We start from the raw sequence: 15,364 nt of genomic DNA, 5'->3' as shown, positions 1-15,364 counted from the left end.
TGCTTTTGTATGCCAGCTACCCTAGATGGGATAGTGAGACTTGATGTCTCTGGGGCACATGATGTCTGGGAAGAAGTGTGTCTTACAGGCAAGGGCAGTTCCTAGTAATTCCTGAAGAAATAATACCTGCCGGAGGCAGAATTCCTTCCAGGTGCTTCCTGAAAGTGGTGCAGTTCTCTTTAACCTTCAAAATGAATTCATTCTTTTTGTATGCAAGGCAACAAGGTTCTATTCTTGTGCTCTAAGAATCTGGCCAGGGACAAGACTGAATCACTGATGGAAAGACCTTGCTTTCACACTGCTTATGTGTTGATAGTTCAAAGCCAATATTTAAACACAGAAATATGCTTCTTCTATGAGAGCATGGTAAAATGAATGTGGAGTACAGGCACATGTCTGGGATGTTCCTATACAATAGTTAGTCTGAATTGGAGTTTCATCTAAAGCAGGTTGCTTTTAGTGGAAGTAGCAAAGGTAAACCAACATGATTTTGGACTTCCTTTTTCTTAACTTCGTCTGGCTGCATTTCAGTTTGGCTATAAACATGGTGCACAGTGTAGAAAAATATTATCCATTTCTCATTCCAGTGATGCTGGAGAGGAAAAGGAGTGTTTTGTTCCTTCAAAAATGAACATAAAGGAATTTTTCTACTGTTTTCTTGTTTAAAATTTATAAGTATGAATAGCAATGGATTTTTTACAATTGATTTTGCTATTCTATATTGTCAGATTTTGCCTGTCTCCCACTGCAAATTGGTTTGCCTTACCTATATCAGTATTTGGTCTATATTTAGACTTAAGCTTGTCTCTTTTTTTTCCAAGTATAATATTTTTTTTTAGATTAGGATTGCATGTTTAGTTTGATTGTTTTGCTATTTTTTTATTGCTTGTTTTTCAGATTTAGGTGGTAGTGTATATGAGATGCTTATGTTGCAAATATTATGCCTTGCTGTGTTTGAAAAGCTTTCTCAAAGAAGATTTTGTAATGTTTTTTGAAAACCACAGTGCTCTAGGTTTACCTCATTTCATCTGGATGTTTCTCCCCTACCTAAATCATAGAAACTCAGGACACGATACTCAACAGGACTTCAACCTCACTAGAAAGTTCTTCTTTCAGCACTACTTGCAGTCATCCTTTTAGTTAGTGTCTTAGCCATTTTATGACTTCTACACTACATTGTATCAAATACTATTTAAACAGTAATGTGAATTCTTCTCTGTGCTTTACTTCTGACAGAAGAGATTCACTACAATTATTTTGTTTAAGAAATACTTATCTCAAAAAAAGTTCACAGATTAATTTGGCATAATCTACTTATGCTCAACCTCTGCTGCATGTTGTTCTATTTTTCTCCAGGTATGAATTTTTCTTGTTTTCATAATTTGTTCCAATATCTTTCATACAACTGAAATCAGACCACAGGGTATTGAGTCAATAATTGTCACTTCATTTTTCTTCCCTCTCTTAAATATTTTCTGCTTTCCAAATAAACTACAGGCTCAGTAGATCTCATAGGCCATATTTTTCAGAATTCTGTGGTATAAATTATCACTGAGATCTTTCAGTTTTGATCTGCTTTCATTGAATCATTCCTCTCAATCAAGGATGCTTTGTTAGCAGCTGTCATCCGGACTTTGTGATCTGAAGTGTTACAGGGGAACACAAATGTCTTGCTAATTAAAAGACTAAACTTTGGTCTTTAATGTAGCTGGGTCTTGGACTTCTAATTGTTCCTTAAACATCTATTGTGAGATGACTGTGCCAAGAACAAATAAGACTGAACTTGATGTTGTCTAAGCCTAAATATATAGCATACATTTATGAAAATAAATAACTATTTTTGGATTGAGTGTTCCAACCGTTAGCAGCTATTTTTCATTCCTCCCCACTTTCTGAGGTAGTAAGGCATTAAAATGATAATGCAAAATATGTTTCTACATGAGAATACTTTAGCTCACAGCTTCTGTCTTTAATGTCTTTAATGTCTTAGAGAAAGTGGATGGGCTGGAAAACAATGCGTTTTACTGCCAACACTCATCCCTTCCTTCCTTCACCCTTGTAACTTGACAGTGGTACTCCTCAGCCTGAAATCCCTAGTGTAGTAGTATTGCCTGCCATGCAGCCACTAAGTCACTTAACCAAATGACAGTGAATGAAAAATGACTGTAAAAACTATTGCTCTGACTGGGTTATGTCCAGTGTGTACAAACATGCACAGAAAAATGCAGTAAGGAAAACGGCACTCTCACTAGCCATTGACTCTTCTTACTGAAAAATGTTGCACCAATGAAGTCTGTTTTTCAAACCAAAATTCTTCACAAGCTCAAAACCAGTATTTACACATCCTTAGTATGAATAATCTAAGTTTCTTTTAGGTATTGTTCTTAAATAAGTCTTTGTAGAGGAATGATTTTGCACTAACCCAAAATAAATCTGCTCTGAGAATGAAACATAAGTTGCACCTATTAGGCTGTTAATGCATTAAACTGTTGAAAAATATACAGTTAAATCAGCACCCTTCATTAATAACCAGCCCTTTTGAACAGTATGAGGACTCTAGTTGTAATATAATAACTTAAAGGAAGAAAATCCAATGTTTTTAAGGTACTTTGTGTTTCAAAGTGGGTGGCTAAAATTTGTATTTGAGAAAATTAATATATCACCATGAACTGGAACAGGAAAGGGAGTGAGGAATGGCTAGTGGGACAAGCCAGGGTGCGATGCTCGGCTAGCAGATGGCACTGGGATGCCCAGCTGGACTTAGCAAAGTAAAGTGCAGCTGGTAGAAGCAGCCAGTGGAACAAGAACTGCCTAACCAGAGCAGCTAGCAGGGCAGGAGCATCTTGAGACACTGTCCCTGGCAGTGGCAGTGAGGCAAGGGAAAACAACGCATGGCACAGCCGCCGGAGCAAGAGGTGGCACGGGACCCAGCCCATGGAGGAGCTGGCTAAGCGCAGGGCAGCTGGCCTGAGCGGCTAGCAGAACTGGGGGCCACACACAACAAGCCACACCACCAGATCACTCCAACCTCTACCAGGCCTTGCTATCCAGCAATGTTTAACAACCATAACTACAGAGGGGGGCAGAAAACAGTTGGCCTGGCATTTGCTTTTTCAGAGGAAGAAAGAATATAAATTGTTTTAGTTATCTTTCAGGAATTATAACTCTGCTTTTCTACCTTGTTAAGAGTATTCTCCCCACAATAAAAAGATGAACATACTTCTCTTATTCTACATGGGGAAGATTTTTAAGAGTGCTAGGCAGCCTCATTAAATTTCAATTTTTTTTAATAGGATTTCACTGGTTTTTTTGTGTGTTCATACTGAAGCTTTGCTAGCAAACAGTGTTTCAGGCCTTACAGTTCACTGGTGCTTTACATGCCTCCTCAGACTACTTTATGTCGTAGAGTGTTAGTTATGGAACTGTCTAAATATAGATCATGTTTACTTTCCATAAAACACTTACGGACTTGATTCTGCTTGTGTGGAGGTCAGTGAGAGTTTTGTCATCAAGTTGCATGTGAATAGAAATGAGTCTGATGAAGAAATAAAGGGGGAATATGCAGAAAAATTAGTAGGCAGACATCTGTGGTTTTCTTAAACATTTTTCAACTGCAGTATTTTATGTGATAATTTGGCTTATATTTGCTATCAAGTGTTTTGGCACATAATATTCAATGATCTTTTACAGAGGATGGATCTCTGCCGTGTAAAGGAGTCCATCTGAGGCCACTGTTGCTGATGGAGGGAGCAGAAGTGAATTGAAAAACTGGATTGATGCATTTCAGAATCTCTTACTGTTGGTTGGCTCATGGATCTGAAAGGGCAAAACATTAATATATTATGGCAGTGAATGGTACTAGTCTGTTGAGAAAAGTGCATCAGGTACTGTCAGGATATTCTTGCCAGAATTATCAAGATGTGATGTTCAGGAAAGCTTGTTTAGCTGGCACTAGGTCGGAGGACAAATCTTTCAGATATTTACAGAGAAACAGCACAATGTATGAGGATAAACATAGTTCACATGCAATCTTTTCTGTTTTCATTCTCTGGAAATGACGGTGATATCTGCATTGGTTTTGTATTTAGCGGACTAGCCATTGCTATGATCCTTCTGCCTGGTCACACTGGTCAGTTTGTGCAGGGACATAACTGGGTGCAGTCATAGAGCTAAAAGCACCAGCCTTAAGAAAGATAAACATAATAGGAAATCCTAAAGACAGTTTCAGATTCAATACATTGAAAAGAAAATTGAAATAAAAATATTAGGGCATGTGAGGAATCTGATTTGTCCTTTGGTGCACAATTAAGAGGAAAGGACAAAATTTTCTTCTACTGCAGCTGATCCCACAGTTATGAAAGTGTGTGTAGTAATAGTAACAAGTCAGTTTCTAATCACTACTGCTTCTTTTGTTGTGCGGGGAAACTGATGAGTGCTAAGAATGAGACAAATAAGTCGGTTCTTCATATACGGATTTAAGAGTCGAAGGTGACCCACGCACAAGGTCATTGTGCTGGTTTGTTTTTGTTTTAAATCAGTGCAATCCCCTGCATAGACACTTTTAACAAACTACACTGCCTAATTCTAAGCATGTAATTTTGGCTCCTAAGCTGGATAATCAAAACAAAGCTATGTGAATCTTCCCTAAATCCTTTTGATTTAGGTGCTGTCGATTTAAAAAATTTCACACAAGGATTAAGTCTGTGTTTTTTAAAACAATTTTAATTATACAAACACTTTTTTTTAATGTGAAGTTTTGTAAATTTTGACCCCGCTATAGAAGTAAACTACACTCACTCCAGTAAGCTAAGTAGGGCCCTGGCACAGGCATGGATGCTGTCCTGTTGTCACCTGTACTGTTCAGCAGCTGATGCACTGCTCAGCCTGGCTGTGGCTCAGGCCAGCTGCCAACCTCACTGGTAATGCCTGGGCATGGTTTGGGAGATAACTCACACTAGTGGGCCAGCCCATTTGGAGGGCAAAAAAAATTAGTCATATTGAAACAAGTTGTGCCACACAACTTGTCCTCTGTGCCAGATACCTATGGCTTCTTTCATTTAGTAATGCAGAAGCAGGAGGTGTTTGTGTTTCCTCTCACCTTTCCCTCTCCTCCTTTCATAATGAGGCACTAATCTGCAATAGTTCCTAGGATTATGTCTTCACTTGAATACAGTAACTTTGTACCGTTTAAACACTGGAACTTTATATTTGCTTGGGGTTGCTTTTGTATATTTAATAATGTAGTTACATACTTTGTGTATTAGTTTAATGGTTCAGATAGGGTGATAAACTATGCCAAGATAGTTATTTTAATATGACTGGAATTGCATCTGTGATGAAAGCAAGGAGGACTGTATTTCTTTAAGTATATCATTACAATTAAAGCAATACAAGAGGTGCTGTAGATTACATTGAGAAAGGATGAGGAGGCAGGGTGGTAAGGAGAGAAAGAGGTATAGAATGATGTAAACACAGTTGTTGGTAACTAGTATCTGCTTGGTCATGCTGCCTTCTTCCCACATCTTGGACAGTAAATAGCAATTTACCCAAATACATATTTTTAACTGGAACTCCTACTTTCTTTTATTCTATTTACTTTTCAGCACTAGGCAAAGTGTTTTTGTCCTCAGACTGGAAACATTCATTCTTCGTATTCCATCAAAAGCTCCCAGAATAAATTGTCAATAAATGTTCTGCCTCCTTAGAAGCTTTACAGCACAACCAGTATTACTATCCTGCCAATAATATGCATATGCAATTTCACTGAATTCACATAAACCTAAAGGCTTATCTTTAGGTATTTTGTCATTGAATATGTATTTTATTGTATAAATTTTGTGAAGCTTAATACTTATTGAAAATTTAGTAAGCAATTTGTGAAAGAATATGGGTTTGTATCTATGTGGAAATTTTCTTGGAAATCAAAACTGTAGTCATAAAATACTTAAATATCCCATATTTTATAGAACCTGAAAAAATATTATCAAGAAAGTATTCAGTATATTCTCCTGTACATCTTATGTATCAGAACTCCAGGAACTGTTCATTTAAGGAACAAATAAATTTTCTGAGGAAAACCATATGAACATAGGCAGGACATAAAATGCCCTATATCTGTATAATGTGTGCATGTGTACAAGCTTGGCATGCCTTCAAATTCAGGAAAGAGTAATGATGTGCATCTTATGCAGGATGAAAGCTCAGAAACATATAAAGGGATAAACAATTTGCAATTCTTCATATTAATGGTAGTAAATTTGTCCTCCACACATGCTGAATTAAAGGATTATTTTAAACTTTTTGTTAGTACAAGGTTCCTTTTCACATCAACAGTATATACATTAGTATATATTTCAGAAATAAATGCATGATATATCTTTCAGTGTGCATCATATATATGTCTTCATCAATGACTTATATCCCTGTTGGCACCCATACTTAAAATCATCTGGTTAATAGACTTATTGCTTTGTTTTGCACAATGTCTAAAAATAAAATTAACAAATATATGATTTCATAAATGTGTTATTTGGACATATCTTACAACAGGAAATTAACTGGTTTGTGTTCTAATATATTATATAACAAAATGTGACATAATTCTCTGTGACCAAAAAGATTATTCCAGGCATGAAAAAAGATATTTAATGAATGATCTTAAATATATTTTATTTTACCTCAGCATCTCCTAAACCATAAATAAAATAATCTAATTCAAAATAAGCCCTTAAACATTTTTTCAATGAACTGATCACATGTGATCAAAGATAAACGAGGGGATGGATTTCACACAGCAGACTGTAATTTTATTAATGTAAGGCATTTTTCATTTGTATACAGTAAGAAGACCATAAAATTGGACCATTATGTAAGAGGATCATAAAATCTGTCTCTGAGGACCAATTATCTTCAACATACCAACAGAATTCCCCTCAATCTGTAAGTCTATTCCATGGGGCGTGGCTGATGTGCTAAAAAGGCAATTTTATCCATCAGGTCCTTAGGATTCCCACTTCCCATTGGCACTGTGAAATTTCACATATCCTTTATTTCCTAGCACCTCTACTAGTAACCTATCCAGGGTCTACCTGGCAATTCTGAGAATAAGTAAAAAAGCCTACTATACTTTGGCAAATTTTGGCACTAACCAAAAAAAATTTGTTCTTGACCCCTCAAGTATTTAATGATTTCTTTTTCATACAAGATTCCTCTTTGGAATTATATTTCCTTGATTTCACTGGACATGTTTAATACAAAATAATTAAATTAATGTCATCTGTCAAATTGTATAGCACTTACAATACCTACATATTTGATGCATAATACAGAACTTGTCTGTACCTGTCCAGATAAAAATGAAGAACTATGTTGTTTTAGAAATTAAATAGAATAGTATTAATGAGATGGCGCCAGTAGTGAGGCTTCATATTAATCTGTCAACCATGTCATTACTTACTGTAATGTTGGGTTAATATAAAGAAAGAATGGCTGGAACTGTTTAATTATAACAAGGTTTTATCTGCTCATGACTTCTAGATGGCTGTAGTACCCTTCAAGATAATATTTCCTTGACATATTAATAAGGTCCTGATGATTTCAGCAGTGTTAATTAAATCTAAATCTTTACCTTCAACTTTCAATGAATATTGAACTTCCATCTAGATTACTCTAGATCTTTAAAGAGAGAACTTTTATAATTTTCATGAGTATTCATTTCAGCTGTGTTGGAATGGTCCCTTCAGCTGTTCCTGCAGGCGTGGTAAGGCAATTTCATCGTGCATAGGACTCAAACTGCATTAAATGAAATAACAACTATCTCAGGAGCTGAAAGTTATGGTTTTCATTTTTGTCAGTGTTTCTGAGATTGTTTAATCATATAGAATCAAAATAAATGGCCATCCCTGCTGTAATTTTTATTGTAACATCAGAAAAGATTGTCATAAGAAGGCTTTCATTTCTTCAGTTTCTTGTCATGAGTTAAGGTAAAAGTTATTTTGTGTGTAGACAGATATAATCCAATAAGAATTCATGGCATCCATCAGCTTTAATTTAAGGAATTCTAACAAGGCTCACAAAAATGACAGTAGCTTGCCTTGAAAGATGAATATGAGGTAAACCCATACATGCATAAGCACACACGTATCTATCTGCATCACTGATAATGTCTCTGCTATATTGTTTAAAGCACAGTGGGGATAGGACTTATATTAGAAATATTCTCTTAAAGTTACTAATGCCATCAATAAGTCATCAATTTCTATATTTCTAGAATTTACTCTTACTCTGTAAGAAGGTAAATTTTGTGCTGTTTAACATTAGATCAGCTAGTCCATCCTGTTACCAGAAGACTATTTGTATTACGGATTGTTCCAGTTTAACCCCATGTGCCCACAGGCAATTAGGTTCTTGAATTCTGAATAGCTAAGGATATGGAAGAAGGCCTACTACATGCACTCTCCACTGAACCTTCTTCATTGCTATGATGAAATTTTCATGTTGTATGACAATGTGACATAGAACAAAATGCAAAAATTTCAAGAGCGAGCTTGCTGTAGGAGCAAACGCCTCAAATCCACCACAAATGCACCTCTTTCAAAACAACATAATTTGAAATTTCATTGTGTGTAACACAACTAATACAAACAGAATTTTACAGAATATGACAAAATTTCTAAATATGTTATAGGATGCTCATGTTTCATCAAGTCCAAACTGATTCCAGCTAGTCTTCCAGTAGACTGAGAAATAGAGAAATCATTGCAGTGAAGCAGAAAAGCATGTCCAAAGGACAATACACCTTGCCTATCTTAGGATGGGATTAATTGTCCATCAGAAGTGCCTATTCCTCTCCATTGACTGTAACAGCCTAGAAAACTTAGTTATACCATATTTTTTTGGAATTATAACCATTATTTTTGATGGTTAATGCTAGGAAAAATAAATGCCATTTAAGCATGTTATAAAGGAACTTAGGAGCCCATTAAAGCTGGATGGGAGTAAATTCCATCCAAAATTCAACTGTTACTCAAAAAACTGAAATTGATATATAGTCAGTATTTGTTTTGCATTTCATTCTGTTCTGCAGTATTTGTATCAGGGAATAGGACAGACGCATGATATTGTCAGCATTTCTTTTAAGTGATTGAATATTGGATAGCTCTTGTTCGGTTTCTGTCATCTATATTTGAAATAAAATCAAAATAATATGAAATCCCCTAAACGTATATTTTAAAAATTGTAAAAAGGATGATGATGCAGTTAATTTCACATTTTAAAATATAATTTTATTTTAATCACCAGACAAAATTTAAGAGATCTTCAAGTTCTCACTGGAAAGTTCTCAGAAATGGGTGCTCTCTACTCCAGGACTTGCAGAGTTTTAGCTTTGTTAGGCAAATTTGCAAGCAGGCTGCTAAATATGTAGGCAAACCAGATGGCAAGAGGCCAAGACAGGCTTAAAAACTTGTGTAGCAGACATGCTTTTTCAGGTCTAGGTTGCATCTGACCACGTGCCTTTGCTGAGTCAGGAGACCATCCAGCATCGCAGGCTGAGTTTTCTAGGTCTATAGAGTTTTCTCCTCAGGCACTGACCAGGTTCGGCAGAGGTAGCAGGAGACGTGGCTCCCTACCTCAGCCAGCTGCAATGAAGTGTCCGTCTGAAGCCAACACCGCAAGACTTACAAGATAGCTATTTTCTAGATACCCTTCAGTTTGCTCCCCCGTTGAAACTACACAAACTACCATTGACACGACCCAGGAAAACTGTTTGTGAAGAATTTGTTAAAGACAGTCACAGTATACAATCCTAGACTAAACTCTTTATGAAAAAACAGTAACTCTTATGGAAAGCAGAACTGATATTTTAAAATAAGACACCAAAAATGTCATCATGAAACAAATACACTTGTGTCACATACTATACCCGAACAAAGTATATTTGTAAAAAGAGTCTTTTTATCCTAATCTTTTTTAGCCTTTTCAGTCATGACTTTATTGGTCTCAGTTTTTATCAATGATGTGTTCAGTTAACTCTTGTTGACTTAATGTCACAATGTACTTCATGTTGCTTGTAGCCGTAAGGAAGGCTAACTGATTGATTAGTTATTCATTTGAAGTAAAATCTTGTGAATTCAGTTAGGAAAGCAGAGACTGCAAGCATGTTTTTAAAATAATATATATATGTATATATATATCACAACAAGTTTTGGTTTTGCTCTCAAGTACAGAGTGGGGTAGGAGGAGGTGGGCCACTTCTTGTGTGTTTCTCATTAATATAATGAAAAATTACAAAGCAAAATAGAAATTATTATAGGTTTACATGAGTTCTGTTTTTATAATTTGCAAAAAGTACAGCAAAGCTTTGGATCATTGCTCAGTATTGTTTGTAGGCATTTAAAACCTAAGCTTTTCATATTAAAGTGAACATATTACAGGATTATTTTGTTGAGTCACTTTGTGATATTTAAAAATATTTAACTAATATGAAGCAATAGTATGTTCACTCTTCAAAGGCATTTTTTCTTTGGTTGCCCAGCTAGAAGTAATTCAGTTAAAAGGCGAAATGGAATAAAGGAAAGCTTTGTTAACATAAAGCCAATAGTGATGTGAAATATTTATTAATATCCAGAGTTCCTATTTTCTTTTTTCTTTCAGGAAGGGATAATGCAAGTTAAAAGATTTATAAATAGAAGATAGACAATGAAATGCTTCAGTGTTTGCTCTTGTTTTTAACAGAAAAATGAATTTCCAGCTTAAAGTAATAACATTCTCATCTCATCTGATGAGAAAACCTTCTTATCAGAAAACCTCTATTGAACCCATTTGCTCTAAAAATAACTTAAAAGAAAGCTGATTGAACTGAAGACAGGTAAGCAGAATGCAGATGCAGTACAACTAGACAGAAAATTAAAGGCCTGCTTATTCCTTTGCACTGCTCTTTGTTTGACAAGTTGCCTGCACTTGGCAAAGCATTTGTGTAGAGCAAACATTGTAATACATTCAGAAGTACATGGCTTTGACATGAAACATATGTTAAATAAGCATTCTCTATAAAAAAAAACCCAAAAGATCATCCTTCACAAAAGCACAGATAATTTTAAGCTCTCATCAGCACTTTGGTGAGATGAATAGTTCTTCATCTTTAAGTTTTTACAAGGATGATTACATGTGTAAGAGAGAAGCAGTTTTGACTATTGTATCAAATCTATGTTTCTCTCTGACAGAACTTAAATGATTGTCAAAATAAAAGAAAGATGCCAAATTTTATTGGGGAAAAATCTTGTAGATAAATGATATGCATTAGGCTTAATGTTGCTTATATAAATTGTCCCTTATTTTTATACTACTGCTGAGATGTCTAGTGAAACAGATTTTGCAGTTAAAATGCCTTTCAGGGATGCAGCAGTTTTAAATATCCTATGATGTGAAATTCTATCAAAAATGGGTCAAGCATGAACTGAAGGTTCAAAAGAAGACAAATGATGTTATAAGAAAATCAAAGATTCCTTTGACATAGTGGTTATTTCAATGTAGTCATGGTTTTCACCATCTTCCACAGATTCTGTTTTTCTGTTAAAAGGGTTCTGTATGGTTAAATGTAAGAATGTTCAATAGCAATAGTTACTTAATCACTCAAATCATTAATTAAGCTTTAGAATGACAGATACATTTGCATGAATAATATATAAACTTTTTAATTCACTAAAAGTGGAAAAATATGTATGTATGCACATATGTTTGTGTACATATATGCACAAGCATAATCTGGATGCTTGTATTCATGTTTATTTCTATATGGTATAATTCTAATTCCATTCTATTTTCTGCTTTTTCTGGACTCCTCAAATACCAAATCTTTTACTCAATGACTTGAATGGTTAAGCTATATGAGGACTTTTCTTGATGATTACTTATTTCTCTGAGTACTTACAGTCTTGACAACTATAGGAAAAGTACTATTAAATATATGGCATAATTTAAAAGCTGGAAAGCTATAAATAGTACAAGAGAGACAGATTTATGAAGGGAGTCTGGTGACAGGTGCACACAGGTGCTTGTTAAAAGAAACCAGTCATGCAGTTCCTTAATTTAGCAAACTGATAGCATCAGTATGTGTACTAAGGACAGGCGTGAGTTCTCTGTATATTCATAAACATATAACCTGTGTTTATATGAATACCTTTATATGTGGATGAGGCTTTAAATATCCATTTATGTATACAATCATTATTAATTTATTTTCACCTTAATAAATTGTATTCTTGAATCATTGGGCTATGATTTGCATCTAATTTGATGGCAATATTTAGGAAAACAGATGGAGAACTCATAATTTAAAATAGTATATACTTCCTGGCATTGTAAACCAGACATAAAACATATGCTGTTATGTACTTTTCCAAAGTTGTTTTCAGTACTTAGTCTTGCAAATAGTGTTATACAAATCTATATAGATAGAGATGTTAAAACATACCATGGACTTTCTGAGTGAGTAAAATCCTCTCTAGTGAAGAAAATAATAGGAAAGGAAAAAGTGTCCATTAGAAGATGACATTCACAATTAACTGTGAAGATAAATTTGTATAAAGGAATAAGATTCAGAACTGAGGTCTAGCCTGAGGACTTTTACCAAAAACTAGAGATGTGACATTTTGTTTATGTTTTTTTCCCCCAAAACCAGGTAGCTTAAGCTTTGTGTTTTCCCAATTCAGGGCACTGCATTTTTTGATACTCCTGCTAATTTTAAATGACAAATTTCCCACGTCCCATAAGATGTGCCTCTCCCTAGCTTCAGCAGAAGAAAGAGCAAGTATAGTAACACAGCTGTAGGCACAAAAATATCCTGATATTAACAGAGTGGGAAGGAAAAGGGTGCTGAGCTTGCTTCCCTTCTCCTTTTTCCCTCCCAGTTTTCTACACGTAGCAGGAGCCCATTTTGGGGGGCTATGGGGTGCCTCTCCTAGGGGGATCTTCTGGTTCCTTTCCATCTCCTGCTGCCCTGCCACAGTACAGGCACTATTAACATCTCCAGGGCCATTCCACAACTTTTGTCTGGCTTTGTTCATCTGGCAAATAAGGTCTGGGAGTCACAGCAAAAATGCAGCACTGCAAATGAGTAGCATATGACTAGCAAGTGGGCTCATCTAACTCTTTTTACTCCTTGTCTATAATGACTGTACCCTAAATGACTGTCACCCTTGATAGCGAGATCTGTGATGTGTCCCTACAGAGGACAACAGAGACTTTACCTCAGGCTCGCCATCGGTTTGTGCACAGTTAACATCACTGTATATCTGTTTATCCACCTTTAAAAGAGCATAATTGAAAAACAATTGACACAACTCTGAGTGACTGACACATCTCTTGATTGATGTCTAATGAATTATCTCTTTAAAGACTATATATAATTTCAGAAACTCATGTTTTCTGCAAGAAACTTGCCTCCTAAGCTTTACATGTAAGCTCCAAGCTTTATATGCAAGACTGAAAGCTTATAAGTAATTTGTTTTCCAACTCAGAACATTTCCAGAAAAAGGAAGTCTCTGTTAATATAAATGGTTCTATATATGTATATATATTTACACACGCACACATACATATATATATGTGTGTGTATATGTATGTTAGAGACATTCAGTCCCTGTAATGTTGCATCCTATAACTACTGGAGGAAAAATTACACAGGGTTCCTCAGTGGCTTCCAGCTTGTAATACATCTGGCTCAAATATGATATGACAGATGTTCAGAATATGCTTATTTGTTCAACATTTTAAGGTGATTAAGCAGAGTCTAATTAGATTCTAATAGTTTAAATTGGCCATGGAATTTACAGAGTGCCCTAATTTTTAGTTTTGTAGCAAAGAGATTCAAAGCAAAAAATCAGCATATTTTCAAAATATTAGTAACTTGTATGTTGATGCTACTTTTCCGGATTCTGTTGAGCTAATACCATATAAAATATTAGGCAAATTGTCAGATTATTTACTATCACAGCTATTTACATCATAGACTGGATGTGTAGCATCAGGTGATGGCACTGGGTCACAAAGAAACATCCTTTGGCCCCTGGTTCACTGGGGAAGGATCTGTCTGCAAAACACATACAGTTCAGGGACAGCACTGCACCACCAGTGTCTGCAGAGGTAATGTGTACAGACAGTCTGTTTCAATGGTTATTCAATCGCTGTGTTGCAATGAAATACATTCCCTTGTGTTCTCTTCAAGAACGTGCAAACTGTATTCATAGACTGTGGCTTGCAGATAATAGCCATTTTATTATTTGTATACTTACTCTTTTCTCTAAGTGCCCAATCTGGAGTTCAAAAATGTATATGAAATTCATGATAATCACAAATGTTGCACTTTATATTAAGAGGATACTTGTAAATAATTTATAAATAGGCAATAAATTATTAATACTTGCTGTAAGTGCATAAGAAGGGCTATAGTGGCAGAGCTGTTAAGGAATCCTGCTTTTGTTTCAGAGACCTCAGTTTGAGCCATGTTCTGAACTTCTATTACAGGCCAAGCCTAATTGCTTAAATTGAAATTTGGTTCATGGTTATTTTATCTAGCTACTCTAAAGCTAATATGATGTGATACCGGCCATATGAGCTGTAGCTACGAGAAAGAATTCTCTAAAATTTGCTCATAGCCATAAGTCAAAAGGACCAACAAAGCTCAGGTGGATCTTTGATTTTTGATAAATGTATTACAAACTTGAGTCATTTGCATTGAATTACTCTAAGTATGTCACAGAATCACAGAATGGTTGAGGTTGGAAGGGACCTCTAGAGATCATCTAGCCCAATCCCCCTGCTCAAGCAGGGTCACCTAGAGCACGTTGCCCAGGACCCTATCCAGATAGCTTCTGAACATCTCCAAGGATGGAGACTTCACAGCCTCTCTGGGCAATCTGTTCCAGCGCTCAGTCACCCTCACAGTACAATAGGGTTTTTTTGCTCATAATCAGATGGAACTCCCTGGGTTTCAGTTTGTACCCATTGCTTCTTGTCCTGTCACTGGACACCATTGAAAAGAGTCTGGCTCCATCTTCTTTACACTCTTCCTTCAGATATTTATACATATTGATAAGATCCTCCCTTGCKTCTTCTCTTCTCTCTGCAAAATAGTCCCAGTTCTCTCAGCCTTTCCTCATGAGAGAGATGCTCCAGTCCCTTAATCATCTTAGTAGCCCTTTGCTGGACTTGTTCCAGTAGCTCCATAGTCTCTCTTGTACTGGGGAGCCCAGAACTGGACACAGTACACAAGGTATGGCCTCAGCAGGGCTGAGTAGAGGAGAAGGATCACCTCCCTCGACCTGCTGGCAATGCTCTTCCTAATGCAGCCCAGGATGCCATCAGC

At 35.9% G+C, this 15,364-nt stretch overlaps 1 long non-coding RNA gene across 4 annotated transcripts in view; it reads left to right on the top strand.

Annotated features, from left to right (window-relative positions):
- LOC112971474 overlaps positions 1 to 14,823 on the top strand; it is a 31,508-nt gene extending 16,685 nt beyond the window's left edge. For 2 of the 4 annotated variants that reach the window (XR_003255366.1, XR_003255363.1), the window contains 2 exons: positions 3,691 to 3,884; positions 6,841 to 14,823. This is a non-coding gene — a long non-coding RNA (uncharacterized LOC112971474). The remainder of the gene's footprint in view (positions 1 to 3,690; positions 3,885 to 6,840) is intronic. The other 2 variants (XR_003255365.1, XR_003255364.1) reach the window with 1 other exon arrangement.
- The last annotated feature ends 541 nt before the right edge of the window (positions 14,824 to 15,364 follow it).

This window comes from Apteryx rowi, unplaced genomic scaffold (genome assembly GCF_003343035.1).
Source record: "Apteryx rowi isolate R43461 unplaced genomic scaffold, aptRow1 scaffold_443, whole genome shotgun sequence".
NCBI lineage: Eukaryota > Metazoa > Chordata > Aves > Apterygiformes > Apterygidae > Apteryx > Apteryx rowi.
This window is presented reverse-complemented; position numbering and strand designations above follow the sequence as displayed.